At 44.5% G+C, this 15694-nt stretch overlaps 1 protein-coding gene across 7 annotated transcripts in view; it reads left to right on the plus strand.

Annotated features, from left to right (window-relative positions):
* The window catches only part of APC (APC regulator of Wnt signaling pathway), an 831398-nt gene that overhangs the window by 266424 nt on the left and 549280 nt on the right, over positions 1–15694 (plus strand). The window lies entirely within an intron of this gene.

Consider the following 15694-nt stretch of genomic DNA (forward strand, 5'->3'; position numbering starts at 1 on the left):
TGATAAGATGTATGACATAATATGCAGTCGCAAGTAAAAAGTTTAAAAAAAAGAAAAAAAAAACATGGAAACAACACTGACATTATATTTACCAACATACATTTCCTTTATATACCTTTTTTTTTAACTTTATTTAACTTTTACATTGCATACAGCAGTAGAAGCAGCACATGTTACTGTGTCTTCAATACAAACACTGTCGCACATCGTAGTGCACCCGTACACACCATTTACAATATAATCTATATTACTGATATATTATGTTTACGATATAATGAACAACTGCGCCATTAGCTGTTCCGTCCTAAGAACTCTGGATACAGTTCCTCTAAACCCTGTCATCTTGAAACCGGGCCTTAGTGCTGTTCTACCTCAACCAATGCCCTCTCTGTCTGGTTCCTCCTGTGTTGTGTCCGCTGCAGCTTTCTTAGGCAAGTATTCCTGAAATGGTCCCCATACATTCTTAGGCAACAACGGACAGGCATTAATGCATTGTAATTATCTGATTGTGTGGAGCAATAGACCAAATCCGTGTGCCAATCTGCCAGTTTAGGTAATGGTCTGTGCAACCATCTCAATGCTATCTTACATTTCGCAATTATTAGGTCTATTGCCACCAACTTGAGGCCTGACTTAGGTATCATTTTGTCATACCCCAGAAGCGCAACTAGCAGCGTCAACTCTAGCATTTATGTTAAAGCAGTGAACACTTCACTCCAGAACCTGCGGATACCCTTTATATACCATTTATTAATCTCTTTTACGTGCTGGAACAAGAAATATATGTAATGGAAACAAACAATTCTCAGTAGGAACATATACAGTGTTGCATGCATGCAAGGAGACTACAATAACAAAAAACAATTGCTTACATTGTGCCAACTAATGTAAATAACATTGTTATTACATGATGCTATTTGTAAGTGGAGAAATGCAGTGGAGTTGTTGCTTCTCTATGCCAATGCATATTTGCTGTGCTGCTTTCCGTGCTTTGGTCCCTGGAAGGGGGAGGGCACATTACACCCTCTGTTGGTGATGCCGCGAGGAGGGCAGGCCTCATCTGGCACCGACATTGCAGCATTGACAATGCATTGACTACGTCTATTGACATTAACAACACCTTTAGCTCTCAGATTGCAGAGACATATTGGCTTTGCCAAAGGTTGTTCCTTTTGCCATTATGAATGTAATATTGTGTCCTTGTCTGGAGCAACGGCACAGCCAGGGTACCTCTATTAGAATTAAAGGCCTGAGGTGAGCTAAGTCATGGCAGGGTCTGCCCGTGAGTGGATGGTTTGGCCCTAAATGTGGGGGTAAGGATTAGCTACGTGTTATAAGAGTGGGATTAATAGAGTGTATTTAGTGGGTGAAGAGTCCTTTAGCCGCTTTATTGGCTGTCTCCACACCATGGGTGGCTTTTTTCGGCAAGCCTGAGTGACTGGTGGTAGGTGCCAGTGGGCAGAGTGTGTACTCGCATCCAATATTCAAGCTTGTGAAGAGAGCTTTAGAGGAATTTCATTGAAATGAGTGATGCAGATGATTATAAAGGACCCTTATAATAGGCTAAGGGAGGGGGGAGCTGGGTGAAAAGTTTGGGGATACACCGAGTGCAACAAGTGCAGTGGGCTTGCTTTAAAAGTACAGACTGCGGTCAAAAGCGATATTGAGGTGTTTGAGGGAGCTGGAGATGAGGTCCGGGTCATGGCTGTGAATGAGAAGTTGGGCAAGATATATTTAATAAGGCCTGAATGCCATCAATCACAGGGTAAAGAGAAAGGAGAGTGGCTATGGGTGGCAGATGTTGGGGTTGGTGAGGCCTCCGGGAGTGGCTACCATCCTACGCATAGCGATTTAGGACCACCGGCTGCCACAATTTTGTCAGTTGAGACCAGTGAAGGAATCCAGACACCATCTAAGTCCAGTACAAATTGTGGGTGCTGTCCCAAAGAGATGGAGAGGTCCTGGACTGCCGCCTTATTGACTGAAGACTTGAAGATGATCTCTTTGAATGACTAGCCAGAGTGTAGTGTGTGATTTTGGTGTGGGTTAGAGAGGCGATGGGCGCAGATGACTGGGACTTGGAGAAGATGATGATGTTAAGTTGGAAGAGGGCAAGATTGTAGAGCATATTGGATCTGATAGGTGGAGCGGACAGGGGTTGGTGGAAAACGGAGATTACTGAAAGCAGCACTGTACATGTTAGTGCTTTTCAGGGTTCACAGGAGAGGAAGCAGTGAATAGGGATGGACTTCATGGTGAACAGGAAGCTATTGAGGATGTCAGGAGTTGAGTGAAGATACACTATTATAACAGATTTAGGGAGATAGTGGGCCTCATGGTTTATGGAGTAGGACAAGAAGCAATGTGTGGTATTAAGTGTAGGTTTGGTGGGTATTTGAGCGGATGTGGTGGAACAGGGTCTCAATGAGTTACCAGGTAAGACTGTTACAGTTAAGGCCAGGGACAGGCAGAACACAGCGAATGCAGGTTCTATAAGGCAGAAAGGCCAGAAAAAGTGGAAACTGGAGATAAACATAAGGGTACAGAAGTTGAGAAAAAGGGGCATGATGAAATCAACAACAATGGAATCAAACACAAAAGGTTGCCTTAGATGCATATAACACTACCTTTAGGTGCACATTTATTACAAACAACAAAAGCAGACATTTATAAGCTTGCAGATGTTTTTTAACTTTTGCAAATGGAAATATAGGGCAGAGAGCGGTCGGAGTAAGGGAAGTGGAAGCTGGCTAAGAGACTACAAGTACCTTTGACATTTTAAAATTGGGCTTCCACATTCTTGATGTACTGTGTCATTTTAAGTACATAGATGTGGTGCGGATGGCACAATTGAATTATGAGTGCATTGCATGGCTTTAGTTTGAATGGGAATTTTGGCATAGGCTAGCAGTGATCCATAATAAACAGTGGAAAGAGGTACACAGCGAATTATAGCTCGAATGGATAGTGCGGAGTAGGCCCATGCCATCTGTGCAAATGGAATGCCTATATACTTGAAGGTCGTCCTTGGGCGGCCTTTTCAGTTTGGGGCGGGGGCATTGTAAGAGGAAACTTAGCTCAGAATGGTGCATGCTGGACATTAAATAAGGGGTTCTGTACCAAGGCTCAGTGCACATTTCGACAAACAAGCGCCAAATGTGGAGGGAAGCATCAGTTTCTGCAATGTTTTAGGTACTTGGCATTTGGGGTGCAGAGGCAGCTGGGACGGGCTTGAGATCATTAACCAGTGGTGAGCAAGAGCACCTTCGCCAGTTGAGACAAAGGTTGTGCAAGTGGTTGGGTTTCTTCTCAAATAGGGAGGCAGCAAAAATACTCGAATGAGGATATTTTGGGGAGAGGAGTTACATTTAGGTTTTCAAGGTCCAGGTCCAGGTTGAGGAGGAGGGCTGGGACGTTTCAGTCAAAGAGAGCCCAGGGGTTTTGAGGGAGAAATTGCAATAGGTTTGGGATGGTACGGTTGCAGGTTCATTTGGGCATTGGCCACTGCCAGATTTTAAACTAGCCTTTTTGGGGCAAGTTCCCAAAAAGTTTCAACGTGAGTTCAGGCTTATTCATAATTTCTTGGCCAGAAGGTTATTTGGAGAACTACTTCGGTTCACCTGAAGACACAGTGGTGACAACACCATTGCATTGCAGACTGGGCTTGCAAACTTAAACATCATGTCAGTATTCAGATCCTTTTTCATTATTGGATTTGCAACTTGAGGGGAGCATTTTTGTAGATAGGGTTTTACCAATGGGATGCTCAATTTCATGTTAACAGTTTCGACTGTTCAGTTCCTTTTTGCAATGGAATTTGCCTTCAGGATTAGTTCAGTTCATGTTATATATTATCTGGATGAGTACTTGTTTGTCGTACAGGCATGTTTCTATAGTGGCGGGTAAGCTTTATGAGCTTTCCAGCGAGTAATGCAGGGAGGCACCTCCTTTGGCATCTGAGGAGATTGAGGGTCCCAATACAGTTTTAAAATTTCCTGGCAGTAAGTTGGACATATTTCAGATGGAACTGATGCTGCTTCTTTATAACTTGTAGAAGTTGTTGGAAATGCTGTAAGAAGCAGTTTGGTCAAAGAAGTTGAGGCAGGTGAAGTGTTGCTAGATCTACATTTTGCATGTAGGCTAGTGAGAGCAGGAACGGCATTTTGCAGACAGTTGGAATTTCTGATTTTGTGATGTCATATCGGACTTCACCTGAAGGTAAGTGTTAGAGAAGATTTGAGAATATGGATGGCTGTTTTTAAAATGTTTTGAACAGAGTGACAGTGTATCCTGAGCAAGATGTATGGTAGTTGCAGGTTCAGGTATATTCAGATGTCATAGGTTCAAACTGCTTAGCTTGTTTTGGGATAGGAGATGGTACGCAGAGCCCTGGCCAGGTAGTTTGGTGCAAGTTTGGAAGAGCATTGTTTTTCTGAATTTCTTCCTGTTGGTTGTGACAGTGCTACTGTGGGGTAGAGTTTTAGCTAATTGGAAGGTGTTTTTTAATGTGAATAATGAAACTGTTGTAGAGGTTGTGAATAGTTAGTAGGCAAAGGATGAGAGCTTTGAGGTTGCTGCATGTATTTGTTCTAGGCTTCTTGAACTTTATTATGTTTTTTGACTAGGTATGTTCCAGGAACAGGCAATAACCTTGTGGGTGCATTGTTTCCTTCACATTGGTGGAGGTATTGTGGGCTGGCCTTGGGTGCGGACGAGGCAAGTACCAGGATGCCACAGGAACTATGGGACTTTGGGGACTGGAGCTGATGTATAAATCATGGGAGAGAAGGAGCAATCGAGGGATAGTGACCAGATCACCCTCCACTCACTGAACCATACAAAAAGTGACCTGATTATAATGAGCACTGTACACTTTCAAAATACCAGGGGCAGTCGTTGTAACCAATCTCTGCCAAAGGCTGGCTCCACCAAATTACCAGTCCTGCCCAGTTTCAAGTGTTCTGTACTCTAAATTTTTAAAGTGTGTCATCCCACCATACATACCCTCACATCATAAAACAGAACGAGAAAAAGCTGTGAAAGGTCAGAAAGTACCTCACATAAGCATCACCAAAGGAGTCTCACATAAGCATCACCAAAGGAACTCACGTTGTCATCATTGGTACCTTTCATGACTGAAAAGGAACAAAAATGTTTTATTGTGCCCAAGTTTTATAGTTTATGTGAGAGAAGGTGAAGAAAGAAACCGAGTGTAGTGTTGATGCTTGTGTTATCCATCACCCAACTGGACCCAGTAACGTGAAAGAAGAAAATTGCTTCTCCAAGCTAAAATGAGTTGTGCCTCACTTGCCGTTGTACATTCCTTATTATTCGCAGTGATCGCACTCCGATTAAAAGAACGGCATGTATTAGACTATTTCAGTTAGAGCAGCCGACATGTTTCATTGCCTAATAATTTTTGGTAATTTCATCAGGGCTCCGGGACCGATCCCCACCTCATCGGTGCTACAAGCGCAGTCCGGTGGTTGCCAACAGGACTCGTACCAGCAACACACTCGTAGGTGAGGGCACACAAATGTTAGCCTCTCTTCCCCTTCAGGAAAAAAGTAGCCGCCGATCGTCAGCCGCTATACCGGTCATCTGGGTTGCATTCTTCTCCAGGACAGGAGGACAAAGCCAGTATGTCTGCCATGATTATAATGACACCCCTTCATATTGCGGTGTTGCATCTTGTATAGATGGGGTGGGGGGGGGTTCTGTTGTGATTTTGGAGTTCAGGAACACACTGGGGAGTATTGTGATATGAATGTTTCACCAGAGTTATTTCCATCTACGTGAATGTATATATTTGTAGTTTAATGCTAAGTATTTAGTAGTGTGTGTAATAAAAGTGCTTTTCCTTTTCAATAGGAAAAGCGCCGGCTGGACAATGATTTATTGAGTGTTGTTGCCTACCCGCAGATTGGTGTTACTAGCCCACGTGGCTTCCTGTGAGTAGACCTTTGATTGCTCTGCTTCATTACTCTTGAGAGTCAAGGGCTACGATAGGGTGATTGGTTCCCAATAAAAAGGCAATTTTGGACTTGTTACTTGTAACGGACTCCCCATCCTTGGCAACTATTAACCCTGTTTCTCACTCCGACCAATTAGGGAAGGGTGAAAAACATTGTACTGTATGGGGTTGATCTAGTATGTCTGGTAAAGACATGGCAGAATGCACAAGCCTCTAGGAGGTCTAGGTTGGCCAACAAAACAGTTTGGAATAAACAAATTTAGAACTGGGACAGCTACAAGAGCAGTGAGGTTAGATTTTTCTGAGGAGCGTGTGTGGAAGGTAGATTGAAATCAGAGTTCTGTGGGAGATACATTAGGTTGGACAAGAATCCAAAAAATCCTTGAAATGTATGTATGTTTAATAGTTTTTTTGGTGATGCAGATTGTGTTGCTGGATCAGTGGGTGGTGTGACCACAGTTTTGATCATGGGGCAGTACCTCAAACAGTGTGCCGCCAAGCAAGCTGCGATGAGGATTTTTGAGAAAGCAGCTTGGGTTGGATAGTGTCTGCATTGTGATTTTGTGATGGTGGGGTTGGGGGAAGTTGCCATGAGGTGGAATCAGCTGGTGTGTTGCCGCGCTGATTATTTTGAAAAGTGGAAGGGGGTGTTTACCCAGACTTATTATTGCTACATCTAAGATGGAGAACAATCTGGTTAAGTTTTCAGGACTTGGATTGCTAAAGGATGTGAAAAGGGACCTGTGGAGCTTTGAAAGAGTTGTGGTTGGGAGGCATACATTACATGGATTGAGTTACTGCATAGGAAGGTAAGAAGAAAGGCTAGGAAGACATCATTGAAAGGTGACCAGAGAGATGAAGGGATATTATGTGGACTAGAGCAAAGGTGTGGAGAAACTCAAGGAGATTGTGCAGGATGGCCATACAGCTATGGGTAACCCCCACTTTAACAGTGACTGTAAGGTAGTTTAGACTGAGGAGGGGGGCTGGAAAACACTTGTGCTGGGCTTTCCTGGGTGGCAGGGCAAATGGGTGGGCAAAAATACATAAGTATGGTTGGGTTAATTACACTGTGAACAACTTTAGCTCAGTGGGTGTGGTGTCTATGGTCAGTGACAGGTGAAACAGGAGATGGGTGACAAGAGCTGCAAAGAGTAACTTCATGATGGAAAGTAGCATAAAGTTTGCCTGTGGTTGGATGTTTTCTTTGGATGTGTTGTGGGAAATGTAATGGTTGGAATGGTCAGCATCAAGTCATTGTATTAGTATGGTCAAATGTTAGGCTGTAAGGAGTATGCCAGATGCACTGTTGTATGAGACATGCTCTGTTAAAGTAGCCTTTTGACTTTAGTGAAAAGTTAAGTTTTTATTGGGTTGTATCTTCTAATGGGGACCCTGGGGAGAAGAGGTCATGGCTGCGGTCTCCCCTTTGGTATTTTGGGCAGGTAATTCAGCCAACTCAACATAAGGGTTAAGGAATGGCCAGAAGTTAGAGGGGCTATGTTATTAAAGGGATCTTATGTGTGTGAAAGGTGCTGCGGCAGCCTTTGGTTGTCATCAAACCTGGAGGAAGGAGAAGAGTTTTTAAAGATACCCATCATTTGGGATACTATGGCGGGTAGCTGAGGGAGTGACCGTATTAAAGGTTAGGAGTTTTTGTTTCTGGTGATAGTGAGTGGTACGTCTAGAGTTGCTTAGAGCTTTTCAGGGGGAGGAGGACACCATTTGTGGTCAGATTTAATTGAGCCTTTTATTGATGGGGATTATGTGAATGGGATTTTTACTTTAATTGAGATAGTTTTGTTAATACTATTTTATGTTACCACTTGTAGGACAGGTACTACACAATGATGCAGAAGAAAGGGCAGGGGATAGAATACATAAGGATTGTTGGGATTGTCCGTAGGGACGCTAAACTGGAGGATGATCTGCGGGCTTGGTATGCTATGCTGACTGACTTAGGAGTCCCAGGATTCATACGCATCTGATGACGAGGCATTGTAGGTGTCACTTTTGCTTAGGGGGTGAGGGACTGAGATTGAGAAAGACCTTGGACGTGAGTCGATCTGCTGTGACCAGATGGAGCCTACTTGTTGTGATCTCATGTTGAGAGTACCGTAGAGACTTGGCACGAGAGTGGGTAAGGGAGTGTGGGGGGGGGTGGTTGTTCTTATTTTGTTATGTTTGATTCAGGGACCCTTGGACTATAGACCTTTTCCTTTCGGTTTCATGGTTTAATGGTATTGTTTGTGTAACCACCAATGTCGGTTTGTTTAATTCTGGTGGTTCTTTTTGGCTCTGGATAACCCGACTTGGACAAAATGGCAGGATGCTTACTGCAAGATTCTTCCTTAGTACTGTCTATGTGAAATATCTATAAACCAATAACTTTTTTTTGGTTTTGTTTTTTAAAGGACTTTTGGGATTGTTGCAGGACAGACAATTCCTGATAGGTGGAGTGGCACTACGATCACTCAGAGGTGGTAAAGCAGGGGAGGGGAAACAAAGGTTACACTGGGTGACTTTATGATGGAATCAAACTAAGTAAGATGAGTTTTGTGTGCGCTTGGATGTTTTCTTGGTCTGTGTTGTGGGAGGTTCAAGGGTGGTAATGGGAGGCACTAAAGCATTGTATCGGTGATGTCAAAGGTTAGGCTGTAAGGTGTAGGCAAGGGGTAATGAGCAGACCTGTTCTTTTAAAGTGTTGGAGTGTTAATTGTGACATCGAAACCGAGGTAATGTTAACACATAAAACCTAGATGTATTCTTTTTTAAACTTAATTTGAAATGATGCCATGGACCATTTCACCATTGGGGAATGTTGTTCTTTCCAAGACTTTAAGTGGAGTGGGTCCCCATCGGTCTCTCACTCTGCTGTTATTAAAAACTGACTTTGAAACGGGTCCCTATTAGGTCCTAAGTTGATGTCCATTACAGACTAATTTCAACAAGGATACCTCAACAATTACTACAAAAACGTTTAAGGTAAGCCATGTCATGAGGTAGCTCACGTTTAGATTTCACATTTTGTGCTTAATTTACTTATCTAACAGTATTTGCTTTTGTGACGATACTGTTTTACTGTAGTTCTTTTCATGCAGCATATAAATGTTGTAGTGTGCAAACTGGGAAATGGGTGGGCTGTGGGTGCTTGTGCAAGTTCAGGTTGTGAGTGGTTGTTTGTGGTGTTCATGAGCTGCAATTGAGAGTTCTACAGTTGAGACTGACGGTAGTGCGAAACCTTCACAGCACCTATCAGTGGGTCATAAAGGTGCTTTGAATGCATGCTCATCCAATCCTTGGCCCCTCTGCGGAGCGCACAGAGCAATGGTGACATGTCACTTGTAATTATGGTAATCACGAAAATAAGTGGAGAAGGTGCAAAACTGATAAAAAAATTGACCAACTGAAAATAAAAGGAAATTGAGTGCTTCTAGATGAATGGGTGTGGGAGATGGTGAAATGAAGGAGATGCAAATAAGTAGGTGTAGAAAGAGTGAAAAGAGGATGCAGAAGAGGAAATGTGTGAAATATGCAGATAGGTTTCAGAAAGATGTATGAAGAAAAAGGGTGCTTCCCACAGAGAGGCTGTAGAGGAAAGTAAAAATGAGTGGGAGAACAGTAGTGTTTGCAAAACTCGGAAGACCATTGCTCTTGCCACAGACCTATGCAAGGTTAAATTCAGTTTCATATCTTCAGAATTGAAACGTTCCAAATCTTGTCAACAGTATTATTATTAACCATTAATCTGATACAGCTAACAAGTATTCCCAAAGCCAATAGGTCTGGCCTGTAGGCACATATCCGTTATTGTGTGCTATGTCTGGATGGAATAACAGAAAGCTCAGAGAGAGACACTTGAATACTAGTCAAGGGGAACGTTGTGTGGAGCACAGGATTTCACATTTTTTAAGCCAAGTTCTTAATTACATAGGCCACATCTATTGGAAAAGGTTCATAATGGCACTAATCTGGCCATGCTCCTTTTAAAGACCCTCCGCCCCCACCTTTTAAATCAAACTTAAAGCCCTGATTTCGTTACTTGAGAATATAACAAAATACCTCACTTTGGCAAAGCTGGACAAAAAAACATTTGGCAAGGCATTTTGATTCTGCCTTAGTGGTTCAGCAATATGTTTGATAATATTAATGTTTAAAATAGGTAGGCTGTCATTCTTTTTTACAAGAAAGGGTGCACTTTAGAGTTCTGATCTTCTATCAAACGACTTCTCTAAAGTATTTGTAAGGCATTGCACAAAAATGAGATGCTTAGCTCCGTTTTTAGGTTTCGCTGGGGGGCGGAGCCGTTAGGCTCCTCCTCCAGCGAAATCTGTAGTTTCTAGTATGGGTGACTTTACCCCGCCTCTCTGCTTCATTGGCTAGCTCCATAAATGGAGGCTAGCCATTGGAACAGAGAGGCGTCCGTCAATGCCGGACCAGACACGGGGGCGTTCCCGAGATTCTTTGGCTTTTGCCGACGTCACGCGACGCCGGGAACGCCCCCGTGTCTGGTCCGGCCGTGTTTGCTGCTGTCCTGCCTTGTGTCCCTCCTCCCGCCGTTTCCCGCCTCCCTCCCGCCGTCCGTTCCTCTCGTGTCCTTTCCCGCCCCCCTCCCGCCCCCTGTGTCTTCTCCCGCCCCCTCCCGCCGTCCGTTCCTCTCCCGCCCCCCCCCGTGTCCTCGTAGGTGCTGCCGCCATTTTTTTTTATTTTTTTTTAATCCGCGGCTGCCCACGCCGCACTTGTGCCAATTTTCGTGCCTCACGCCCCCTGTGTCCTCTCCCGCCCCCTCCCGCCGTCCGTTCCTCTCCCGCCCCCCCTGTCCTCGTAGGTGCTGCCGCCCGTCAGCTGCTCGGCACCTTGGCCGAGGCACGAAGGGGCTGCGACCGCATTGGTGGCTCGTCGACAGAGGCGCGCTCTGATTGGCCGCTGCAGTGGGCCTGTCCCCGTGAGCTGCGCCGCCGTTTGTTGGAGCCTCGCCGCGTCATCAGGATCTGCCCCGGGAGCCGCGCTGAGAGTGGCTGACTCCGGGGGAACCCTCGACGTCAGCGGAGGCCAGTGGGAGCTGCGACGGGGGCCGTGCCTGCGAGGGTGAGTCTTCGGATCTGTCAATTCTGAGTCCTGCATTCTGGCTGGTCACAAACCTGTGCTACTGTCTGGCTGCAACCAACAACTATCTCCAGTTGTCGCTTTCTGTTGTGGGATGCCAACTAGCAGTTGCAGGGTCTAGCATGGACGGTTATTTCTTGTTTGTTAGATGTGACGTGTGACCATGACTCCTAGAGTCTTTAGGCAGCCAGATGTAAATCAAATCATACAACACTTACATGACCCTCTAACACGCCACCGTATATTGTTAACGTGGTTACCAGTGAGAAATGCATTACTCTTGGAAATTGCCTGAATGGAATTAGGTTCAAAAGTTCAACTGATTCTTCGAAGCTTGTGTTTTTAAAGACACAGGACACTTCTGCAAGCCTACAAATTCGGTGGGATTTGCTTCCGTGTATTTGTCAGAACGCTGGAGTCATTTTAGTAAGAGGAATGGCACTAAACACATGTTTTATCGAAAAAAACACGACAGGACAGGATACCTAGCTGCTCTGCCAGGGACTTTTCTTTCTTCATGAACCCGCGCCTCCAGGGAACTTTGGGAGCCTCGCATCTCCGAGGTTTCATTTTCGCCAGCTCGCCGCTGCTTCCTTGTTCCTGAGCTCCGGGATCCTCGGCGGTGAGTTGAAACTTACATTACTTGTTAGTCCGGCTGTGCGCGAGCTGTTACAGGGTGGCACGCGCGTCAATGGGCTGCAGATGTAAAAGGGATGTTTTTGCAGCCACGTTTTAAGCACCAAAGAGTTCTGCAAAGCGTAATGTCTTGAAAATTTCTTACGGTGTTTATAGCTTGAGGTACTTTTAGGTTTGCTTTGTTGCTGTAACCGGTCTGTGGCTTTTAGCCCCAACTGCATTCATGCAGTCGAGCTGTAGGGGGCGCATTTTGGGGTACTTACTCATGGGATGGAAGCTTGTTGCTGTGTCTCTGTCGTGTTTCCGGGGGCAGTTCTGAAGGAGATGAACTGAACTGTCACATGAAGTAAACATTGAAACACATTAAACAGCGTATATGTAATGCCTGTGTAACATGGGAAGCGTGACGTGACGTCTTAGACTGCGCTTTCTCAGTAATTTATTTATTTATGGTAATGTCTTGAAAATTTCTTACGGTGTTTATAGCTTGAGGTACTTTTAGGTTTGCTTTGTTGCTGTAACCGGTCTGTGGCTTTTAGCCCCAACTGCATTCATGCAGTCGAGCTGTAGGGGGCGCATTTTGGGGTACTTACTCATGGGATGGAAGCTTGTTGCTGTGTCTCTGTCGTGTTTCCGGGGGCAGTTCTGAAGGAGATGAACTGAACTGTCACATGAAGTAAACATTGAACTCAGTAATTTATTTATTTATGGTAATGTCTTGAAAATTTCTTACGGTGTTTATAGCTTGAGGTACTTTTAGGTTTGCTTTGTTGCTGTAACCGGTCTGTGGCTTTTAGCCCCAACTGCATTCATGCAGTCGAGCTGTAGGGGGCGCATTTTGGGGTACTTACTCATGGGATGGAAGCTTGTTGCTGTGTCTCTGTCGTGTTTCCGGGGGCAGTTCTGAAGGAGATGAACTGAACTGTCACATGAAGTAAACATTGAGACACATTAAACAGCGTATATGTAATGCCTGTGTAACATGGGAAGCGTGACGTGACGTCTTAGACTGCGCTTTCTCAGTATTTTATTTATTTATGCGTTTTTATATTTTTATATATTTTATATAGTAAAGGCCCAAAGACTTGTAAAAACGGGTATTACTACCAAAATCAGCGGTGCTCCTTGTACTGAGCTCGGAAAGTCGAAGGAACGGGCTGGAAACACCGAGGTTCCAGCTGGTGAACTGAGATTATCACCCAAAAATATACTCTAAGATGACAAATTCATTACCTGATAGAAATCAGTCGGTTGATTAATTAGGTGCCGCCAGATAATATTTTTAAATAAAGGACGTTACAAAGTTGTTTTTGGAATAATATTTAGATTAACTCTTTGCTTCATTCAGCGGATTGTCTATTAGGAGACTAAACCTGTTCAGGAGAGCATCATATTAATGTCACGCAAGTTTCATCCACAGCGGTATCTCATGTCATTTATTGCCTTCATTCCTGGTGCCCCTGCAGAAGAACATTCTTCAAGCAGGGCAATGTTTACGGTTGTGTGTCTTCTTGATGCTTCCCAAACAAATACATTGGGGGAAACTCCAGGAGGTGGATTTGGTTTTATTGAGACTGACATATGATGTGGGTTAAAGACCACATAAACAATATTTGATTTTTTTATGTTTTATTTAATTAGAACACTTCTAGCCTGTTCCTGTCAGCTTAGCAGTACAATTCACAATACAAATCGTTAATAAAATCATTTGTGTTATGACCAGGCTGTACGACTCAAACTTGACAAGGCACCTAGTCTGGATTGGTTCACAGCTGCTGTTTATTTTTTTAACAAAAAAGAAAGAAATTGACATACAGCTGGCTGCTGTACTGACGAGGCTGTCCAACTCCTTTAGCACTCGGGGTTCCCTCATGGACACTAAGAAATTATTACAGTATTACCTAAACGGGAAAGATTCACATTATTGTACCTCATATCATCCCATATCTTTATTGAATGTAGATGCCAAAAGTTTTAGCGCTATCCGAACTACCTGACTGGGCCAGTATATGCCTGGACTGATAGATCTGGGCCAGGCCTGCTTCATACCAAGGCGCAACTGCAGTGATAATACCAAGCGCTTGATTTATCCCTATTGACATGACTACGCGTTTGTGGCCCTGCCCTACTCATAATAATCGGCACGGAGTGTTCGATCAGGTCCACTGGCCCCTTTTGCAATCATTTCTGGAAGTGATGGGTCTGGGAACCCTCCCTGATTTTGCATATTCATATGGTTTACTTATTTGGAACCTGTAGCATCCATGCAATTTAATGGGTTATTGTCCCATCCCGTACCTCTCTCTGAAGGGACATTGCAAAGTCGCCACTTCTATTTGCTCGTTATATGGAGTCCATTGCAGAGTGACTGCGGTGACATCCCCTTATAGAGGAAATTTATATGGGATGTCAAACCCATAGGTGGTGCTGTATGCTGACAACCTGCTCCTAGCAATTAGTAAGCCCTGTCGGTAGTTTCCTCCGATCTTGGAGGAGCACGAGTGCTTTGGTAAAGCATCTGGATTCAAAGTGAACACATGCAAATCTCAGGCCCTTATCCTAAATATTTCCCTTGCGGTACAAATCCAATTGGCTACTCTTTTCCTATTCCCTTGGGCATTACAGGGATGCCCATAATTGGGAATTCAACTTTTCTCTACCCTGGGAAAAAATTACGTGATACATGATTGAGTCCCAGTTATTGACAGCTGGCTCCGTGTGTGTGTGTGTGGGGGGGGGGGGCTCTTGCGTGTGTGTGGGGGCTCTTGCGTATGTGTGTGGGGGGCTCTTGCGTGTGTGTGTTTGTGTGGGGGGCTCTTGCGTGTGTGTGTTTGTGTGGGGGGCTCTTGCGTGTGTGTGTGGGGGGCTCTGGTGTGTGAGGGGGGCTCTTGTGTGGTGTGTGTGGGGGGCTCTTGTGTGTGTGTGTGGGGGGGGCTCTTGTGTGGGTGTGTGTGTGCAAATGCAATACGTCTTGCATTTGCGACAGAGTAAGCTATTGGCATTGTAAATGAGAATGCCATTTATTTATCTGTTTTCAAAACCAACACATAAATAAAAAGTTTGTCATTTACAATGCCAATAGCTCAAACTTTTCCGAAGGCGAAACCGTTGCATTGTAAATGCTTGTTTGTGTTTAGCAATGTGTTTACAATCTGCGTGTTTGTGTAAGGTGTTTTATCAAAATGAATTGCCCACGCCTGGGCATACCCTGCCCATTTAGGGCAAACAAGGGATGAGTGAAAAGTTTCAGCGCTACGTCCATCCTCTCCTTATGTTTGCTTTATTCGCCCTAAGTTGGCAGGGTATGCCCAGACGTGGGTCCCTTGCTCACTATGCCACTGGATTCAATCTAGCCTGGCTGATGAGATCTGAAATCCCGAAACTGTAACCAGAATGCTTTTTTCCAGTCCAGGGAAGATTCGTGTTGGAAGTTCAGGCTGGACTGTTCATATGAAGACCAGGGACAAGACTGATTTGCATATAGCTGGGTCTGAACTGGGGTGGCAAAGTGAGGTAAAGAACAATGATGGATTCAACCCAGATCTGTGACGGGGGTGAGTTTCTGAAAAGTTTCAGCGTTCCGTCCTATCTCCATGCGTTTGCTTACACTATTTGGTGCATGTGTATTCAATGTTTAGAAGGGGTGTTTACATCTAATTCAGGATAGGTTTTGGACCAAGATAAAGTTTTTGGGGTGAAACGTAGGCTGTAGAAAGAGTCCCCGAGGCTGTAGAAAGAGTGCCCGTGGAGCTCTATGCTGAAGCATTTAACTATTTTTGTAAATAAAGTGTTAATTATATTTCAAATTGTATACGGTATTAGTGAGGCTAGTGGGGATGTACATGAAAGCGGTGTCTGGCGTGGGTGGAGGACTGTGCATGTGAGAATGCTGTGACGGACTGTTGTGGGGGCGGTTGCCCTACGATGGCTGAATTGTATCCCCTTACTCTTGGGATCTCTGCAATGTCCAGTCAGGCC

This window comes from Lissotriton vulgaris, chromosome 3_1 (assembly GCF_964263255.1).
Source record: "Lissotriton vulgaris chromosome 3_1, aLisVul1.2, whole genome shotgun sequence".
Taxonomy (NCBI): Eukaryota; Metazoa; Chordata; class Amphibia; order Caudata; family Salamandridae; genus Lissotriton; species Lissotriton vulgaris.